Source organism: Topomyia yanbarensis, chromosome 1 (genome assembly GCF_030247195.1).
Source record: "Topomyia yanbarensis strain Yona2022 chromosome 1, ASM3024719v1, whole genome shotgun sequence".
Classification (NCBI taxonomy): domain Eukaryota; kingdom Metazoa; phylum Arthropoda; class Insecta; order Diptera; family Culicidae; genus Topomyia; species Topomyia yanbarensis.
The window spans coordinates 137612413-137623706 of NC_080670.1; the positions used below are offsets into that span (position 1 = coordinate 137612413).

Below are 11294 nucleotides of genomic sequence, written 5' to 3' on the forward strand. Positions count from 1 at the left end.
AAATTATTTCTTCATTTTTAATCGATAAAAATTCTTTATTGTGAACCAAGGAATTCATTAAACCAAACTTATTTTTTTGGTTAGATCAACCAAAATATATTTTGAATCAATCTTACAATTTTTGTTATCTGTGCTTTTCGAAGATCGACAAAATTATTGTTTGTTCCAAACAAATCATTGATTCTAACAAAAGCATGCAGCTGATTGATTCAAAAAGACTGAATGCATTACATCAACAGTCCTTGTTGAATTGAAACAAATAAAAAATAAAAGTTTCTACGAAGAAGAAAACTTTTTCCACGTGCGTCAATGCTGGAGAAATAATCTATTTTTAAATCAGGAAATTCAGATTTCGGTAAATTCTTATAGTGCTCAGATTTTCTGGACTCGAAGGGCGCAAGTGCAGCTTGAAAATAATCATGATGTCGCACAAAGGTTAGTGAATAAATTAAGTCGAATGCACACGGTGCGTTTTATGGTGCCTTCCTCTATTCCAGGACTCAAACAAAACATCCTGTGTGGCTTAAAAACGACAATCGCAGAACTGAAAACACGTCACCGCACCAGAGATAAATAATACCCGTTCGAGAGGGCAGTTTCCTGTACTTCACCATCTCTGGCCCAACAGGAAGACACAGCGTATTCGTGCGCCTTCTGCAATCTTTTTGGAAAATCCGAGACTCTGAAGCACTACATTATAGCGCATATCTGGAATAAACCACGCGCACGGCCAAAGGTACCACATAAAGGGACGGTGATTGGAATGCGCTGCATGTAATAAAATTTCATTTCATTCCAAGCAAACCTACTCAGGAACAGGTTTGAAATCCCTTTCTCGCACAAATGCAACAAACGATTGAGTCGGAATCGGTTGTTGCCTTTGAGCTGGAACTCATAATGAATCCATTCAGAATTCCTAACCGATCCCGGAATGGGTTTGACTAGGCCATACTGCATCCATTCAGGATTCCGAAGCGGTTCCAGAATGATTTGACTGCGTAAAATTAATGCGTTTGTAGCCTGTTTTTAAAGAAAGGCCAAGAAGTCAATGGCAAGTATTTACTTTGTGAGGTTCATTTGTACTGATGTTATCTGTTGTCAGCGAGTAATGGTTTGTTCTAAATTTGTCACCATGACAGTTGGCCTTTGGTTCCTATTAAAGAATAGGCAAATTTTATATACAATAAAATTGGTTTTGCTTCAATATTTGCTATGCATTGATTCAAATATTTGTTATGTTTAAAACAATAAAAGATATTATTTGTATTGAACATTTGACATGCATTGATCCAAATATTTTATTAGTTTTATTCAACAAAATGAGCTCATTGATTCAACAAAGTTGTTTGTTGTTTCGATTATTGTTATGATAAAATCAATAAAAAATTTGTTGGTCCAACTATTTTCCATGTTTGATCCAATAAATTCTTCAGAATTATTTCAACAATTGTTTTATTTATATAAACATGTATTTTTTATTGAACACAGAACAACTTGGTAAATTTATTATTTCAACCCTCATATTATTTGACATTAAAAATTATTTGTCTGCGTGCTCCGATGCAGGGCGATAATTTGCAGGTTCCACTACGATCCTTAGTTTGCAGGTTAACTCGCTTGAAATAATGCTTACGGATTTTTCACCCATTATCAAGATCAATATACCCATTGACATTACCTCATCGAGTAGTTATGAAATGGATAAAAAGTACTCATTGTTAGAAACAAAAAAATACCCATTTTTTAACAGCTCGAATAACTTCCGAAAATGGGCAATTTGAATACATAAAATGGGTAAAGTTTTTTTACCGTGCAGTTGTCTCGTCTTATCTTAGATTCTAACAGGAGCGGATCCAGAAAAAAATTTCGGGAGGGGGTCCGAAATTTGACTTTGGAATGAGCATTGTACAATACGTCATGCGTCAAAAACTCATTTAATGAAAATTAGTTTTGTTGGTCAAATTTGGTTTGAAATTATGTTAAGTTTGAAACTAGTATATAATTGAAACTAATTTAAAATTTCTCAACAAGCTGAAAATTTTTGAGGGGGTCCGGACCTCCAGGGCCCTCTCCCTGCATCCACCACTGGATTCTAACATGAACAAATTAACTAGATTACGTCATACTATTCGTCCAGCTCTCTTAGATCGTATGAACGCTATGACATCGACCCAATGTGCTTTTGCATTGTTTACATATTTCTATTCCTTTTATTCAATGCGTTATTTCTAAAAAAATTTAAACTATGTTTATTATGCCAAATACAAACTAAACATTAGCTCTTTATCGTCTACAAATAATAGAAAAAAATAATCTCAAAACTAAATGTCACATGCTAAAATTTTGTAGGTGGGATATTTTGCATTTTGATGTTCTGCTAAGTCGACTGTAGTTAGCATGTTTTTCAAATGCCACACCTCATATCTACACACTCGATTGCAATACAGCCCATAAAATATATGACACCTACCACACCACCTGGCCAAAAGTCATTAGTCATCCTCTAGGGAGAGATATGCAAAGACGCCATATTGAGCCAGCAAAACTGTCAAATTTTGGGAATGAATAAAAGAGATTATAACTACTAGAGGGAGCAAAGCGCTACTGTCTCCATGCATTCACGGACTGAAAAATGGGGTCTTGCTCTAGCATATTGTATCCCATTACTTTGACAGGTGTATATCCGGGGCAATATGTTTCAAACTAATGGGCCTAGCATATGTAAGAGCGAGATGATAAATTTCCAGTGTTAACAGCGACATGCGACCTCTAGTAGTTATAATCTCTTTTGAATGAATGGTTTATTTTCAATTTATCTGTTTTTTTGCTCCGTACACCTCTGACTATGAGGATAATTAAATAAAATGTGCCATCTACAAACGGTGTTGCCAAGACCGCATATGCAAAAGAGCATAATAGCAAAAGCGAATCTCAAAATGTAATAATTGTTATTTATTTTCTATAATAATCTCGGGAAAAACGTGTGATATGTTTATTCCATCTAGCAATCAGTAAAGGCAGAGGTAATAGTAGAATTAATAGCTTTCTATGTCCTTTGATTGTTAAATAACAAGTTATATTGGCATTGTAACACGCGATTTTCCCCCGTTTGTTTGATATTATGTACTCAAAAAAGGCTCTAGATTTTTGGTTTTCAATATTACTCAATTATTAATTCGGAATCCAGAACTGAGTCAGTATGGATCCCAGCTCAAATGCAACAACCAATTCTAAAACCGATTGAGTCGAAATCGGTTGTTGCATGTGAGTTGGAAACCATACTGACTCCATTCAGAAATCTGAACTGGTTGCGGAATGAGTTTAACCGGGTCAATCTACTAGATTCTAAGATGTGGCAATGCTATGGCTCCCTCCCTCGATCTCTGTAAAGCACATGGAGATATATGGAAAATATATGGGGTCGAAATTTATTACGCAATAAATCTACAGAAATTGAGCGAGAGAACAATGTAACATAAAACATAAACACCTTAAAGCATGTTCAGGAGTGTTTCAGTTTCAGATTCATAACTTTGACAGTTCTATTATATAAAACTGAAAATTTTAAAACTAGAACTTACTGTCCCCAGCAGCAGTTTTAGCGGATGTTCTATTCAGTTTAAAATGCATGTCACGCTATGCCTTCAGCGTCGCTGCATTCAAAGTTATTTTCCCCCAGTCTATCGGGTCTAAGTGTCTGTGCTGAAAACTTTGCATGTGTTTAAAACACAGTTCTAAACGTGTTTTAAAACCCTCTAAGAACGGTTGGTTTCAAAATCGTCCAATGAAGGACGTTCGTCGGACCAATTTGGACAACGTCCAAATAACCGTTCAACGAACGTCCATCGTTGGACCCGTGTTGAACGATTTTGAAACAATTTTTTGGACGTCTCAGTCGGAATCAGCAACAAATAGAACGACGTCGTATAACAGTTTTAAATTTTAAAACAAAACTGTTCGAAATTATAAAACAAAACGCTCTGCTGGGGATGTGAATGTTTCAGTTCCAGTTCTGCTTTGAAACTCCTATACAAAATAAAACGCTCCTGAACATGCCCTTAGTTCTTGCGTTCTATACTATCTTTCTGAATAACACCGATTGTGAAGTCGAGCGGTTGGCAGAAGCTATGAAATTTAGTGCACAAAAAATAACCCGTAACTCGTTATCACCCCAAAATTTTCATTCCATCTGACGTTAAACATTCGTTCAATTTTATATGTGAGAGGTAAGATGTATGTTGAAAGATTAAAAAATGGGTGAATAACTTATCAAGTTCTTTTTCACTGCAGGATAAAATCATTTTTTTTTCATTTCGTTTATTTGATAGGCACAAATGCGTTAGCTTGGCGGTGCCAAATTCTTTTGTTTTTACATTTTGGATATTTTAAAACTAGGAGGTTACAATATTGAAATATTTTTTTTTATGAAAGAGAAAAATTTTACAGCTATCTTAAGACTAGAAATAAGATTCTATATACAAGAGAGGGGGCAAAAAAAAATTATTTTATGAAAAATTTTAAAACAAGGAATTCAAGGATAAAATCATTGCTGTGGTTGTGTGCGACAATGCCTCGTACAGCTCAAAAACTGATAAGTATGATCGAATGGGTTCCTTCAAATGATTTATCTGACAGGAACGGCAATAAACAAAATCAGATACGATAAATATTTGCAGAGCCATTGGAAAATGATTTTTGTTATTATTTCTAAGTGATTCACTTACAGGTGCGAGATAACTTATTTATGCGATGGTGGTGTTGGTTTTTTTTACAATGGAGAAGACCTTTACGTCCTAGCACAGTACACGTGCTATTGGTAGGGTCCAATCTACCGCACGGGGTGCACTGGGGGCGTGTCGGGCTCGAATGGTGACGTTTCGTTTTTAATAGACCTTTCTCGTTAGACCTAACCTTCCTTTTTCTTATTTTTTATCGAAAGATTTCATGTTTTTATAAACAATTCCGTTTAAATGAGACTTTTCTGGCGTTTCCTCGATTTTTAATAATTCAAAAATTGAAAATTGCAAGAATGTTGAATATTTTTTACACCACAGCAAGAATGGTGAGATGCAAAATACGCATTTCGGCGGTACTGTTTTGAATATTTTTTATCTTTTTATCGGGAACACTGTAAATGAAGTAGTGAATCGCGATACTACATTCATTCATAACTGAGTGAACTTCACTCTGTCAAGTTTGGCTTTTTGTAAACAAAGTCATAGAACATTGCACAAAAATGTTTAACCTCACTTTTCTAACAGTTCAGAGTTTGGATTTAGAAAGTTTGATACCATTCAGTACAAGGAACTTGGTTCAAATTGCTTTTAAACTATAACACCTTGTGGACAAGCGGGCGACAATCGTTTTTTTTTTCACTTGTTCAGTGCGTGTACGAATAATGTGCGCTACTTCCCATGCCTTGCTTAGAACAAGAGAAAATACGAATGTCGCTGGTTGGATTTTCAGTTTTCAACTGCAACCAGTATATTCCGTATACTCAGATAACGCCATCTTGCAAAGTTCCATTGCCAACGAACAAGCCAACCCTCCCAAACGATCAAACCCCAGCTGTGGTTTTTACAAGGAGCGGTAGATTGGCGATGATGCAATAAACCAGTTTACGTTTAACCCACAAAACACAATGTTCTATGCTAAGTGGTGTTGGCCACAAATTATACAAATTCACCGATGTCAATAATTACAGCAAATCAAAGAACCATCAGGATGGTCTCAGTCCCTCGATCTATAAACTGGATGTACCGCACGAGGAACTGAAGTGCGATCTGCTCTGGTCCTATCCCGATGACCGAGGCGGATGAAGTATCCGTGGAACTGCCACTCGATATTGTCTATACTTTCGGATAGTGTATATTAGAGATATGCAATCAACCAAACAGTTCAACGCATGTATCTTTATTATAAAATATGTTAAAGTATGCCATGCATATCACTTTTAGTATAAAATATGTTAAAGTACGCCATGTTCGATAATACTAGTCCGGAAAAAACAATAGACAGACGCGCGAGCAAGAAACCAGTAGTTACCGCGCTTAAAATTGTAAACTCAAGTTTGCCGTGAACCATGACGGTGCGTAGAGCTCCTGCCTCCAGCAGTCTTTTCATTAATCAGCAATCAATGCCAACCATAAAGATGCGTAAGTTATTCCTTTTTACGTTTAAAAACTAATTGTGCGCTATCGGTGACGGATCGTGTAAATGATACTCAACACTTTACATAAAGTGTTATAAATAACAAAATTATCGTATTTCATAATTCATTTAAAAATTATTGAAACATTTTATAATACACCGTTATTATAATTATATTAAAATTGAAAGAGAAAGTTAATGAAGTGGTCCTAATAGGCAGTTACATTGTATTCAAAATTTAGGGATGAATTTGAATGCGAAATCAAAGTGCCATTTCCACGATCCATCACTCTCACCGGTGCAGAACGTCAACATGTATTTCGTATAAGAGACATTCACACACAACACCAACGGCACGGAACGTGTAAATGCGCTCAGGAGAAATGCATTCAACAATGATCCAAACGAACCGAGCTTCCTGTTTCGGAAGTAACAAGAGCTTAGATGATAAAATTCACGACTGAATAGTATTCGGTTGCGGTTGAATACGGATATAAATTAGAATACTCTTTAAGGAACATTCGTGCCATCCATTTGCGAATTTGATTTTAAAAACTGACTCAGCAACATTACGTACACCAGTTTGTACACGGACAGTACGTATCCGACGACATCCTGTACAATGTTCGACATTTGCTACCATTCCGGGTAATTTGTTCAACCAACCGATCCGGTAGATCAAGAAATGTTTCGTCGTGATAGAAAACTGTTTTTATTCTAATCGATACTCATTGGAATACTGCAGCGAAACAATATGTTTTACTACATAAGTAACAGTTCGTATGTAACTTTTGATTCAGTCAATGACTTTCATTTAATTTCTTTATGTATACATTTTGCTGCAATCATATCATCATTTGCTACTTCGACCTCGATGAATTACAGGTAAATCCCGAGTAATGTGTACCAGCACAGCAATAGATTCTACATTCCGACGACGACGACAGTCACAGAAACTTTATCTGGAATTTGATGCTTGCCTACACTTTGTCGATCTTCTGCATATTTGTTCCGCTGTACGCCAACACAAAAAAGTTGCCGGCCTTGTTAAGATCCGGACCAATCAGACGAGAAATCTGCTTGATCAGTGTTTTGGATACCAGGAAGGCATCGTATTTTGTAGCTAGCTTCTTTACCACTTTTTGTTCTTAAGAACACAAATCTGCATCTTCTGGCGTAGAATATACTTTAGCCTAGAAAGCAACAAAAATCTCTATTAACTATTAGTCATTTGGAAAATAAAAATAGAACTGGTCACATTTGTGAAAACCTGTCCAACACTAACTCACCACCGGTAGTGAAGAGAGAGCTTATCAAACGGTGTTCAACCCAACAGGAAAATGTTCGGCAGTCCTCTAGCTTTAACCTGCTCAATTGTTTGCTGGTCCGTCCTCCCAAAACAAGAGGACTTCCCGATATCAGTATCCATGAGCAAACCGAGTGAACGGCAATTCACAAGTGTATCACTTCCAGTGTCCGATATTAAATATTAACGTAATTGACTGCCGGAGAAACGCTTATGCTTTTAGGGATCGTAGTTCTTCAGACCAATCAGAAATTCCACCTTTTGCAGGATGCGACGATGGTAATTGTAATTTTATCGAATACGGTATTCTGTTGGTTTACACCTAGTATCAGGACAAGGATGGTTCTTTCTATCATCATTAAACACCTCAGTGACGCACTCGTGCAGAATCTTTCGATATTTTGGTACTGAAATGAAAAAACGAAGGAACGAAAATGCGGGATAAAAGCCTAATATTACAAAACAAACAGTTTAGCACAGAAATTGAAAAAATACTCACGTCATTTTGCTATAACTATCGCACTCTACGAACAACACGAGAAAATTGTTGACTGTCTCGAATCACAACAAATTTCTGCCTCTGCAGTTAAAGGATCGATGTTTTGACAGTGTTGAATGAACAACGCGGATGCCAGATCAATTTTTGTAATAGCATGCAGTATAAATCTGAAAAGTCCTGCAAGATACTTGAAGGAGGAAAGTAGTGCGATGATTTTTTAAATAATCCAAAATGTTGAATACTTGTTGAAATTTAATGATAAAGGCTTTGTATTGCGAAATATCAGAAGTCTGCAAAAAAGGTGCAGCCTAATTGAAAAATCTGCAAATTTGCTGATAAATTTTGAGATCTGGCATCTTTTTTTCCATTCCCCACTTGAAATTCATCCAAATGGTGTAAAAATATGGGGAAATGAGGCAAAATAGATCATCAGCATATGGGGTGAAATGAGTAGTTGGTAGATTTTTTGATTTTTTCAATAGTTAGAGGAAATTAAACATCGCGGCAATATGAAATTTCGACTCAGGGATAAAAAAGGAAACATTTAAGCAAATAAAAATTTTCGACAAGAAACCTCTATTTAAGTTGCACGCAAATGCTATTGATTTTTGCTTGTAAATAGTTGGCAGATACAATTTTATCCTTGACCATTTGTGGAACACCAAAAATAGATCATAGTTGACCCACCCTTCGATGAGATCATGTGCAATGCATGGAGGAGCACTGTTGTTAAATATATTAAAATATTTCAACTCATTTAAGATACAACCAGCCTTAACTCCTCGTTATGGAATTTTCAAAGGTTGGCTTGTTATGACGGAAATATCCTCATCGTTTGAGACTGGTGTTCTTAGTTCTGCGTGTTTCGTATAGTCGTGTTGGAAAGTACTGTGATCAATATAGTAAGTTCTACAGAAATATGAGCTTCTTGAAAAGTTTTCAATTAATCCAGAGAGCTGATGTGCTCCCAAGTTGTCACCCATAGTAGTGAACAGCGAACCAAAAATCCTCTCTATTCTGAATCTCCCTGGCTAATCACAATTCCGGTTTCTTCTAACTCTTTCAAATCTTGAACTAATCTTCGAAGGATAATCTGTGCCCCAAAGTAAGAGAAATCTTTTGTTTTGCACACTAGAATTAGCTGCACATTATCCGTTAGACATCGTTGGTGGGGATCAAAGTTTCCCAAAACCATGTAGACACACAGTATCTTGTGACGTCCAACTGCGTTCCCTAAGCTATTTGCCACAACTTCGAGTGCGTTCTGGTACAAAAATATGTTCAACGTTTTTTGGGAGAAGAAACTACTGCGCTTGAATTTCAATCCATCAGCGTAATCTCTAAAATATCCGGGGACCTCAAGTTTTTCACGGAACAGTGCTTCATAGATAAGTTTATCATTGAGCATTTCTCTCAATGTATCTAAAATTGGAACGTAGTGGTACACACATTATTTATGCTTATTATCGCGCTGTAGTGATATTTCTTCAAATGAAATATATGAAAAAAATTCACGAAAATACTTCTTTCGCATGTGTGTCGAACGAAACACACCACCAGAACCGAACATTTGATCTAAAACACTTTCTGAATTGATTGTACGAATCAACTCATTTCTTGCGTCCTTTGAAAGATTCAAAGCATCCGCAACTGATGCACATTTAATTAGCCAGAGCTTACTTTGAGTGTTCGTGACTTCTTCCAATGCCGATACAATTTCCTGCACAACGGTTTCGGTTACGTGGTTTTGTGAAATTAATTTTATAAAAAAGTCTTCCAAACATGTTTTCTAGTGACTTTCTGATGTCCGTCAAAGATTCTTCGTCGTCAAGATAATCGATATTTTCCTCATCACTATTATCTTGTGATGGAAATGGGAACCTATTATTTTGGCTTGCAAACTCAGTAGATTTCACAATTTTCTTCTGTGTAACAACCCGATGAAAATACATGTTGTGGATCCTCAAACTATTAGCGGTAGCGAAAGGCTTTCCGGTTCTACATTGCAGGGGACAAAAAATTGGATTTCCGGCAGATATGTGTTGCGTAGCATGTTTTGTTATTATTTTGAACTCGGTTGTTTCAAAATCACAACCAATCATTGTGCATTGGTAACTTTGCCCATTTTCTTTTTCGCAATGGCGTTGTCTGAGGTGCTTACGATACGCAACGAAGGATTTAATGGTCACTTCAAATTCAAAAGCGCACTTGAATATTTTAAGACCGCGATGAATTCGTATGTGCTTTTGGTAAGCAATTGTATTTCCGCGCATAAGTTCGCAAATTCTGCACCGAACACCCATATTTCACCTTTTTTGAAAAAAAATATTACCGTGGCAAACAGCTCTAGAGAAGTTTGAAATGAGACTAATGCGGGTTGCTTGATGATGCCACCCAAGTCAAAGAACATGTAAATTTACGGCTAACAAGTCACAGAATTAAGCTTTGTGCATTATTTTTTACAGCTTTACTCACCTAGATTTAGAGTCATGATGTATACTTCAGATTTTGGTGTAAAACTGGGTTATGATACATAATTCTCAATGAAGTATTATGTATTTTTAAATCGTGTCTATTGGGGATTCAACCTACGTGAAAAGAAACTTATAATTATGTCATATTTCCGTTTCAGTCCCAAAATATTTGAGTGAAATATGATTTACGTCACATGTAAAATTCATTTTTTTAAGAGTGTATGATTCGAAGCTACATTAAGCAAGATCAAAAGCTTTGGGATTCGAAGACATCTGAGATTGAATTTGTGCTAAACAACACGATTCACTCATCAACCAAATTCAGTCCCTATTGCATTGTAGGGTGAAGTGCCTATTTTCACCATACTAAGGAGGGCGCCTCACTGATTCATTAATTACTCGGTGTACAAACAATGGAATGCGTACAAAATGGCATCAACAGCTTTGCTTCGTTGTTAAGTACCAAGATAATAACATACATGCGCTGAAAACAGTGAAATTCTCGTGTTTGAGCGCAACGAAAACACGAATCGAGTGCCCCTATTGTTGCACTACCATTTGACTCAATGCGTTAAACAAAGATGGCAAACACTGCTCTAACCAACGGCTTCAAATGGGTAGCGTGATAATAGAAACATAGCGATAATGGGCTTATCACCTTATATGGTCATGAAATCATCACCAAAGGAATTTAAAATACCTTTGAAATGTGAGAATCGCTTTCAGAGGAAGAGAGAATGAATAGAATGAGAGAGGTAAACAAGAGAATTTATGATTTCGTGAGAGCGCAGCTACAAAAGACCCACGAAGAGACGAAAAGGCGATATGAAGACTTTTTTTCATTAGGCGTGTTCTTAAAGCCACC

At 36.4% G+C, this 11294-nt stretch overlaps 1 long non-coding RNA gene across 1 annotated transcript; it reads right to left on the reverse strand.

The window, feature by feature from the left end:
• Positions 1-6607: 6607 nt before the first annotated feature.
• On the reverse strand, positions 6608-8064 carry LOC131676364 (uncharacterized). The gene is made up of 3 exons (XR_009303159.1): positions 7956-8064; positions 7440-7863; positions 6608-7343 (listed from the first exon to the last, which is right to left on the reverse strand). It is a non-coding gene; the product is annotated as an uncharacterized LOC131676364 (long non-coding RNA).
• Positions 8065-11294: the final 3230 nt, after the last annotated feature.